Genomic DNA, 11,367 nt, shown 5'->3' on the forward strand with positions numbered 1-11,367 from the left:
CTACGGTTAGCAAGCACCGATAGGAACGCATCATGTTTGTCATGGCAATCTGTCACAGCTAATTACATAAGCTCTTCATAGTGTTTGCGCGGGTTGTGCATTTAATTTATTGTTTGATTGATGGATTTTGACGATTTGCTGCTGCTATTGTTGTTTGTTGTTCATAATTTTGTTAGGTTAAAGTAAGCCGCACGCGTGGCGATTGTGAATGCAGATGTCAACATGACAACACCGACCCACACCCGCACCGCACACCAAGACAACGGCACTACACTACCATCTATCTGAATGGGGCTTAGTCGTTTATCTGCATGTTTATTGTGACGTTACAGGCACAGGATAAGGTTAGTTTGTTTACATTTTATACGTACCTAAATATAAACGTTTGCGTTTCTTTGAACAATTCGTTATATCGTTTGCGCGTAAGACTTTGGGGGTACATTATAGCTGAATTTTTTGTCATTAAAATATCCATTCAAATTGTGTATAGATTTAAGATAAATTTTTAAATTATGATTCGAATCTTACAGGGAATTGTTTTTTATTTAAAGTGTACCCTATAACATTTGCATCATAAATAAAGCAGGCGATGTATTACTTGCATTTGATAGTATTTATTGATTTGAAGATATAACTCAGGTAACGTATCGATTATACTTAGATGTGTACCCGCCTTTAAGTATTTAAGAACCAGATTCAAACCGTGTCGTTTCCGTTCGAAGATTTCTAAGTTTTTTTTTCTTTCTTTGGTTCATTTATTTTGCCTCCACCGTAGTAGTGATACTTTATGTTGACTTTAGGAACAAGGTACATACATTTGTTTTCAATTATTTGTGGTATTTTTTTTAAGTCAGTCTTATTTTTAAACTATTACGGTAATTCCTGCCCAAACGACCCTATTTCTACCATCTTGAATTTTTGGCGACGCTATGGGGATACGTAAAACACTCTTACCCAGTGTATAAAAACGATCAGCAGCAATATGGAAGTGCGACAGTCTTTAACGTCGGCACGTGATGTTATTTCCATCTACTGTGATAATGCAAGTAATAAAAACAATAATTTGCTGTAGATACCACCCGTACTTCTGCGTGTGCGCGATTCTGCCCTTTTATGTCTAAGAATATGTGTACCAAATTTGCGTCCAATCGGTTCAGCCTTTTAGCTGGAAATAAGAATACAGACAGACCGATGGACATCATCTGGGTTTTGTTTGAATCCGATCCCTGTGCTTCAAAACGTGTATTTCCGTAAAAAAAGTGGAGAGTCATTTTTTAACCCAATGCAATACCTCCCTTACTAACATGCGAGTGGTAAAAATAGATTAAGCAATGTGCAGAAAAAAAAATCTAACGTATAAAGATAGACAACTTAAGTTGCGCTTAAAACGCCTCGCACGATTATCTCATTAACTAGAAGGGAATACAAAAGTAAACCGGGCATTATCCCGCGCATTGTTACCCCGGCCCTAATGACAGTGATTAGGTATATACTAGTGCTTTTATTTACTAACATCCTATCAATAGGTTCCCTTAGGTACCTACTAAATGAGTCTAGTTTGGTTTCAGGTAATGAGTATAATGAGTATGTGGTATACATACGAAGGACAGCATCTTACGTAACACGCAATATTAGAAGTTCTAATGAATTAGATTGGTCACCAATTATCTCAATTTAACCCTAACGCCCTCACTCCTTGACTACGGACACCTACATAGCTTACTATAAATATATAAAATGTAGGTATATGTGTAGAACGATTTTCCTTAGTTTTGAGCGCACGTCATCCATTCTGTTTTTGGAGAACATTGTAATACTAACGTATTAAGAAAGTAAAAAAATCATTTTAAACCACAACGTTGGAATTACGTATCTATGAATTTCACAAAATATAGGTTCTTGAGGCGGAGTTGTGCGTTATTTAAACCTTTCACCTTTAGTGAAAAGGTTTTTTTTAATTTTCAGGTTACCTGTCAATCGAAATTGTGGTAGTTTACGTTTACATTGTGATAGGTCAAATTGGAGAACTGTCTGCTACATTAACCGACAAAAAAACCGTTAGTTTCATAACGTATAATAGAAGCATAGCTTCCGTAACTCTCACTGCGATTTTCTGCGCTAAAAGCTGTGTAACCCAAAAATGCCATCGGGTTTACTAAGAAAAAGTAAGCCGCTTATTTGTAATCTTATTCATTATTTTGAAAGAAAAAGAGATAATGGTGGTCTACTGTTACCAGTCACAGCAGTAAGTGAGGTGAGTGATTGCTTTAGTATATAAGAGTTCGTGTACGTAACAAGTTTCCGCATCGACCACCAATTAGTAACGTAGACCGACTCTTTCGTCTCGACCGTTGATTACCTTCGAAAATATTTTTCATATTAGCCGGTGACTATCATCGATCGCCTTACACACTCGAAAGGGGAACGGACATCTCTCGCATTTTTCATAGACCGCCTCCTCGTTATCGACCGCCGATTAACTTCGAACGCCTTTTTCGTATCAACCGGTGACTAGCATCGACTGCCTTATACACCCGAAAGAGGAAGGAATATCTCTCCCAAGTTCCATAGACCATTTTTATTACATTAACTCTTAATATACACGTTAAACCTAGCATATTTCAATTTAGTAGACGAAGCAGTTAACATAACATCTTACAAAAATTAGTAACTTCTGGAGATTTTTCAGTTTCACCAACTTAAAGAATGACGAAATATAAGTAACATAACCACAGATTACGACGAAATGATGTGAACTTTTAATTAAGATTGTGCAGGGACATTTTGTTTTGCATTTACCACGTAGTAACCTGTACCATTGATGTGGCCTATTTGCATATTTCTAAAGGGAGAGGCATTTTTCGGGAGAGCTAAGGCCAATTGTAACCTGAAATTACACGTTGATTTTATATTTTTGGATTTTTGTAAAGTAGTGATCGATTATTTTTAGGAGTTTACATACTTTTGTATAAATAATTTTAATATTCCTAAGGGAATCGACTCGTGAAAAGCATTTGCATGAACAGATTTTGTATTGTAGTTATTGATAAGAATGGAATTCAAACAAAGGATTTTAGTTATTTTGGATTATTGATTGGAATTTTGTCTTAAATTGCAGTAATACTAGCCCTTTGACTGGATTAAAACTGTGTTCAGTATTCAGGGCTGTATGTGTTAAAAAAGGGAATGTACCAGGAATTCATATGTGGTAAAGGTGAATTTTAGATGTAGACCAAATTTAGCATGGACACGTGCCTATTCATTAGAGTTCAATTGAATTTCAGATTTTAAGGGGAGATAAGAGGCCAAACTTCCGCAAGGTAAGGGGTATAAAAACATTTTTATTACCAGTGCCAGTGCAGTAGAGGTTCTATTTTATTTTATGCAAGTGAGGTCTTCGACTCTTGTAATGTGTCTAAACCCGTTTTTTAAATATTCTTTTATACCAGACACCTGTCGTCATAACAAAAGGAAATCAAAGAGAGATTTACATACTATTCCCATAATTGGCAAAGCGAATGCTTCGTTCTTTGCCTATTAAACTTAGGTACTCGATGGTTCCAATTTGTGAAGGTAACGTGCTAATGATTTGACGAAAGTGTTGCTACCAACAGTCAAGATGTGTCAATATCTGAGAATTGAGCATATGGCCGTTATGAGTTTCATGCGTTTCTCATTCGAATCAGTACTCATAAATTCTAATTACCGAATAATTGCCAACGAGAATAATCAAGGTACGAAAGGAAACATTTTGGGGATTACACGAATTACCATTTCGGGGCAGTATTACCAGCAAGTAAACGTAAAATTTACCTCTATTAAACAGTAGGCACGGTATTAATAATTTTATGTTCAGAATAATGCGGTGTGTAAAATTTACGACGCGCCTTTGTGGAAGGGATCCACCAAAGATTAATCGAAATTCTTTGAAAAAGCTTTTTCAATAAATGAAAAAGTTCAAAAGTAGAATGGAATATAACCTTTAATGTCTACCGTATACAAGCAAGTAGGTAAAGTAATATGCGAATCTTTTCTGTATCAATCACGAACTTGTAAAGAGAAACATTGATGCTTTTTGAACTTGCTGGTTTATACGAATTTATTATTACCTTTTGCGTATGGAATAGCTGCTTTTTGAAAATACGGACTACTCCCTAGACAGTAAGCTCTGATAAAATCAGTATAGTTAGAATACCTTATTACAACTTATAATGAACTATGTGTCTATTCAAGGAGTTGCTATTTTTAAGTAGCAGTTTACTTTTCAGTCTCATTTTTTCTTAAATTATATAGCCAAAGACGCCATCTTGCAGCATGATTATCTCTAACCGCTTCTTGGGCACCTATTAAACCTCCTCTTCATTACCAACCCCAATAATCATATGTTACAAGGTTATTAAAACGTAAATTTTGAAGACACGAACGGAAATTGTTAATTAAAGCGAAGACAACGAAACTCTCGCTATATGTATAGACCACCGCATTACAAATAATTGCGAGAGATAATTTCCAAGTCTTGCATATGTAGGTTCATTAAGAACATTAACCCCAAGCTGGAATATGCTAATACTTAAGACGTGTAAATGTTGTAAGCAAATGGTGTAATTAAATTTTACCGGCCGATTGCGAATATAATCTCAGTGGCAACAAAGGAATATTAAACAATGCTACTTGTTGCCTATGTAACACTTATGCATCATTTTCATAATATTTGGTAACGCGAAGCGGAGGGGAACATCTAAAATGGGGTTGACTGAACCTCAATGACAGTGCGTGCTTATTCATGATACAAGGGTTTTGGAGAAACTTGGATTCGCAAGATTGGCAAACTTGCATTGAAATTGTTATTGTTTGTTAGTTACATTTACTAGCGCCGTCATTGAAAATGTTTTGCATTTTAATTATAAAGGAGTTATTTCTCCTGTATGTATTCATACAGATGTATAATAGATTATTTTTAGTAGGTAATAGTTACTAAAAACGTCTTCAAAATTATTATATCTCAAAATATTAGTTACCCATTACCGCTTTTATATCAATTAATTTTGTATTCAATATGCAAAAAAAACACGGGGCGAAAATAGATAGGTAGATATAAAGGCCATTTCGGTATATCGGTAGAATTTTAGGCAAATCGGTAGCTCTACCGAAAAATCGGTAGACGGAACATCATTGGTGACCACTGCACAGTGGTTTGTGTTAACGCGCGATTAGTGAACGATAACTTGGCTCAGCCCGACGGCAGGCGAGCCGGTACCCTAATTTATAGCTTAAAACCTCTTTCATTGCTTAATAGTCTATACTCTGTTTTTTAACTAGGAAGACGGATTTAAAAGTTCCCGCAAAAAATCTTAGTTTCTATTGGCCCGCGCTGCGCCCGTTTTACACCCAGGTAAAATTGCTATTGACATGATTTAATGTCAAATTTAATCGCGATTCTCGTCCTTAACTGTTGGACTTATTTTTGAGTTTTTGTGGGTTCTTAGTCCATTTGCATAAATTTTAACAAAAAAACAGTTCTTTTAAGAGAACTAAAGTTGGTATTTCGCGTCCTAAGTGTACTGGAATTAGTGATAGATTCAACTCCAAGTACCAGTAAAGCAAGCTTGTCTCCTTTGGAAAAACGTAGTCGCTTTTGGGTCATTTATCAGTCTCCGAGAAGCAGTTTACTATAAACACTTATGAACAAAATATGTTGTCTGATACTCCGGATATGAATTTTGCTACGCTTGTGTTGAAGATTGCATCTACCACAGGTAACGTAATGATGTAGGTATATATTTGGTTATTAAAGTATGACACATATTAGCAGTTGCACGATCAACAGTATATCGGATAATTAAAGAAGATCGAAGTACTTGGATTGTTACCCCTTCTAAACGTTCCGGTGGTCATAACGCTGTTGCAAATGCGAGCTAAGACGGGCGGAATTGTGTGCAACACGTTATTAAGGAAGAAAATAAGATGTGTAGATTGGATGGCTTAATGGATACACTTATAGAACCATTAATTATTTCACTCGGATCGGAGGACAGTGAGTTTTAGTGAACTTTCGGAAGACAGTGACTAAATCCTTTACATAAAGCAGTGAACTGTGCTGTTCAATAATATGAGTATAATTCCATTGTTCTGAATTTGTTCAATAACTTAACATTTGTTGTAAATCCCTAGGAAATTTATAAAAGAAATGCGAAAATCATTAATTTTTTCGTGTTTTTTGTTTTCGTTTTTTTGCAAATATATCGCAACCTTTTGGGCTAGATAAAATATTTTTAGCTGAAAATGCTCCTCGTAAAATTTCTTACAAGGTAGATACTCAGAAGTTAGCCTAGATGTACCTCTTAACCTAGGAAATTCATAAAAGCAGGCGAAAATCATCAATTTTCGTGTTTTTTTTGCGTTTTTTTGCAAATATATCGCGACCTTCAGGGCTAGATGAAATATGTTTAGCTGAAAATGCTCTTCGTGCAATTTCATACGAGGTAGGTAACTGAAGAGTTGGCGTAAAGTCACCTTTCACCTTCAACTTTCATGTGTGAGGAAATATTCATTGTAAAACAAAGTATTTCTATGTACCATTTATTCACGTAAAACAGTATTTTCATATTAAAATATTCACACATTCATTTATAGTGGTAGTGGGTCGTCTGAATTACCGACTCGTAGTTCTCCTCGTCTTCCGCTTTACCTGCATTGGTATCCTGAAAAAAAATTTATGATTAAGTAAGTATACGAATATAATATTCTCTCGTGTGTCCTAAGTGTCCGGTGGAGAAGGTTTACCTAATTTTCTGAAACTTCAAACTGCAAGCTGTCATGGAACCACGTTCACAGCCACATGAAATAAGTTTGAGGAGACTTTCCGGTGCTGGATCCGAAGTCGTTGTGATAGGTGTCAGGAAAGTCTCCTCAAACTTATTTCATGTGGCTGTGAACGTGTTTGCATGACTGCTTGCAGTTTCAGAAAATTAGGTAAACCTTCTCCACCGGGCACTTGGGAGTTAGGACACACGAGAGAATATTATATTCGTATACTTAATTATAAATTTTTTTTGACATAATGCTGCTTGTTGTAGGTCTGAAGTGTAACGAACTCTGCGTCCAGTGTAATGGAACATCGTGCCTAAATGCCACGTCGTCTCTTCAGGGTACCAATGCAGGTAAAGCGGAAGACGAGGAGAATACTACGAGTCGGTAACGGTAATTCAGACGACCCACTATCACTAGAGGACGCCGAAGAGACTGAAGAAGTGGAATCCGAAGAAGAGAATGATTACGTTGGGATATAAATGAATGTGTGAATATTTTGATATGAAAATACTGTTTTACGTGAATAAATGGTACATAGAAATACTTTGTTTTACAATGAATATTTCCTCACACATGAAAGTTGAAGGTGAAAGGTGACTTTACGCCAACTCTTCAGTTATCTACCTCGTATGAAATTGCACGAAGAGCATTTTCAGCTAAACATATTTCATCTAGCCCTGAAGGTCGCGATATATTTGCAAAAAAACGCAAAAAAACACGAAAATTGATGATTTTCGCCTGCTTTTATGAATTTCCTAGGCTAAGAGGTACACCTAGGCTAACTTCTGAGTATCTACCTTGTATGAAATTTCACGAGAAATATTTTCAGCTAAAAATATTTCATATAGACCTCATAGATCGCGAGATATCAGCCAAAAAGGGCGAAAACACGGTTTTTGGGGGGTGGTGGGGTGGCTGGAGCCTTTAGCACAGGGTCTGGGGGGGGGGGATTTTTAATATGTTGTTTCTGACACCTAACTGAACATATTCCACCATTTTTTTCTTTTCCACCTCAAAATGTTCAGTTTGCCTATTTTACATTCTCTATCGCCTAGACCTCGGCCTAGACTATAAATCTCAAAGGATTGAATTAGAAGCCAACAATAGTTATTTACATAATAAGTCATGAAAGTGGTCGTTTACATGACGCGGAGGCTTATTGAAAAGTACGAGGACGCGTAGCGTCCGAGTATCTCTTTAATGCCTCCAAGTCAGGTAGACTCACTTTCATGACATATTATGTATAAAATTTTACCTGAAACCGCAACATGTAGAAAATTTTTCCAAATTAAATTATTCATGTGTGAAATTTTGATACCTAATCACGCATGCTAAAATCACTTTATTTAATTGTTTCCATAGAGATTTCAAAATAATTAAAACAGTCAGTGTCATTTTTAACGCAGTTTTCAGTTTATACTTTGTACTTTTCAACTATACAGTCTTTATAACTAGGTACAAAAGCAGGTATCAGTGAAGAAGAGTACCTATGCAAGACGTTGTTATAATGTAGCCGAAGCTGCGGCCGCTGTAGTGAAATATTCGCTCCCCACAAAGTCAAAAAAAAAGGTACGAAAAGGCGTAGAAACCTTTTAATGACTGGCGCAAAACTAAAGGAATAATTACTTCCACACATATTCCATTAATTGTTCGTAATAAAAAACCATTATCCTTTGTGTAGGTATATTAATATTTAAAATATCCACATAGTCTGCATTATAATTATCCAATCGTTGATTGAATAACTTATTCAACGAATGATCTAATTGTTATTTTGCATGTACTAGGACTGTAATGGGAGTCAGGCAAAAATATTACAGTACTAGTCAGGTAAAGATCAACTTTCTAATGTCAAAATAGCCCTGAAATTTACATTTTCTTGACGGTTTCAGGTAAAGAAAATTCTTACAGATATTTTTTCACAATAACATAAAACGTAACCTGTGGCCAGGCCGGGGTGGGGCAGCTGCCCCCCCCCCTGCCCCTTCCTGCGTACGCCCATGCCTATCGGCATCAGGAGCTGGCTGCGGACTTCAAATTCCAACACTTAGGGCCGATTCTACAATGCAGGTATATACCGAGAATAAGCTATACCTAGAATAATTGTCGACGGTTGCGTTGGTTACAATGGTGTCAACCAATGAGATACATGTTGCTATGGCAGTTATTCCAAGGATATCTTATTATGCGTAAAAGTGTAATTGTAAAACCGGCCCTTAGAATTGAGAGCCTAGAGATGACGAACGGCACTAGCAAGAATTTTCAGACACTTATCAAAATAATGTGTTTTTTATTGTCTGCTGTACTCTGTGGGAGTTCAGCTCGTGCCATTATAGATTTTGCGAAAAAGCCCTTGACTTTCGGGGGGTGCTATGTTAACGCTAACACCACCATTGCCTCCGATCATTTCCAAAAGCAAGCGCTGTGTTCATCGGATCTAGCGCCAGCTAGCGCCACTAATTTTATAGCTGGCACCCAATCCCCACCATTCGTGTACAATTTTGCTATTTTGTGTTTTGCTGACATATCTCCCAGAGTCCAAATCTTAAGAGTTGGCGCCACACCCAAGTAGTCTGGGACAGTTTTTCCTAGCTTTATGACTTGGCGTCACTGAAATATTTTGGATTAATTTTCGAGTAAAACGAATGGTGCAAGTAACTGAATCTGCGGCAAGTATAAAAATAAGGAAATACAGCTCAATTATAGAACAGAACCATATTCTTATACATTTCGCAGTAGAGACATTGGGACCTTGGTGTAGAGAAGCTCGAAAATTTTGTGGAATACCCGGGAAAACGCATTACCAATATTACTGGGGAACCCCGAGCTACCATTTACGACAAATTTAAGTATTGCCATACAACGTGCAGGTAATGCGGCCAGTCAGTGTAATGGGGGGGACTACGGTCCCCATGGAAGGGATTTATCATTTATGAATTTTTAATATTAAAATTTCCATATTACGGTTTCCTGTGAAATTTTTAGCGTAACACAACGAAGTTGAGGTAAAGCCTATGTGCTCGTGTTTCCGTCTGTCCGTCCGTCCGTCCGTCCGTCCGTTCCATCGAGACCTCGGCCCCTGGGCCACCTAGAGACTTCAGGTTTTCGCTAATTGATAGCTGTTATGGTCTATATTTGCCCATTTCGATCAGTTTCATTGAACTCCACATTTTGCGCAGACTGCGCAATGCCAACTTTCATATTTATGGAGATATTTCTTTGAAATTTTAACCACAGATGCTTCTAGTAAAGGCAAACATTTCGCGCATAGTAAAAATTATGTGTGGGCATGCGCAGTGATGTGTGGGCATTCTGCGCAACGCCAAATTTCTTATTTATAGAGATATTGCTTTGAAATTTTAACCACCAGCGCTACTAGCAAAGGTAAACATTTCGCACATAGTAAAAATTATGTGGGCATGCGCAGTGACTGCACAGACTGCTCATAGCCAACTTTCTTATGTATGGTAATATTTCTTTGAAACTTTATTTTACTTATTTAACTCCTCTCTTTCTCTGGACGTGGACGTGCTTCAATATGCAGATTCGACATTTTGTGTGCTTTCGATGACGATGCATCGTTTCAATACTTTGTGTTACGCGGCAATACCCACGAGTGGGTTTTGGAACATTTTTTCTTTTTGTGCTCTACTCACTAAACAATTCTTTTTGTAAGTCACAGTATTTATTTCACTACCACAATATTGCGAGGTAAATCGTTTAGAACACAGCGCAGTGCAAAATTTGAAAATTTCAACGAACGTACCTACTCATATCCTATATAAAGTCGTTAAATCAATCAGCATATTTGTTACCTAATTCTGCTAAAAAACAAAGAAGCAGTTCTTATATACTTATGTGTAATTTCCATAGCTAACTAATTTTTATGGTGCAAATAATATCCATAAGGCATATGTATTTTATATGATTAATACACTCCATTAATATACGACCAATCAGCTTGGTGATTGTTTCAAATTCTAACCAATCAGTTGATTTTTTATCTGATTAACCGTTAGGTAGCTTTTTAACAGCGATAAAAATGCGTGTAGGAATGCGTAAAATATGTAGTGGTTGTAAAATTTACTGTCTTTTATTAAACTCTCTAAAATACACTCGACCTTGGTTTTAAGTCAGGATAATTTAATTTTTAATTCACTCAAATTTGGTGGCCTCCTGGAAAAAACTCTCGATCAAAAGCATAATATTAATAAAATAGCACCAGTTAAAACTGTCGCGATTTTATCACACTTTTTGTCTCGAGTTTTTTCCGTTGCACCTTGATGCTCAGGCAATAATACTGTACTTCTCTACCTTGATATATAATGTACTATTCCTACCTTCAGAATATAGAACTTACCTGCTCTTCCTATATTCTCTCGTAACCATGCGGTGCTCATTTGCCGGTAACTAACGAAGAATCCAAAATAAAATTCAGATAGTTGGTTCGACGAAATAAAACAGAAGAAGGAATAGGTAATAAAAAGTTTAATAGAATCTTCCGATGCACATTATTTCTCTAGACATTTGCAACATTTGAATTGCTGATTACATAAA

This window comes from Photinus pyralis, unplaced genomic scaffold (genome assembly GCF_008802855.1).
Source record: "Photinus pyralis isolate 1611_PpyrPB1 unplaced genomic scaffold, Ppyr1.3 Ppyr1.4_LG5, whole genome shotgun sequence".
Classification (NCBI taxonomy): domain Eukaryota; kingdom Metazoa; phylum Arthropoda; class Insecta; order Coleoptera; family Lampyridae; genus Photinus; species Photinus pyralis.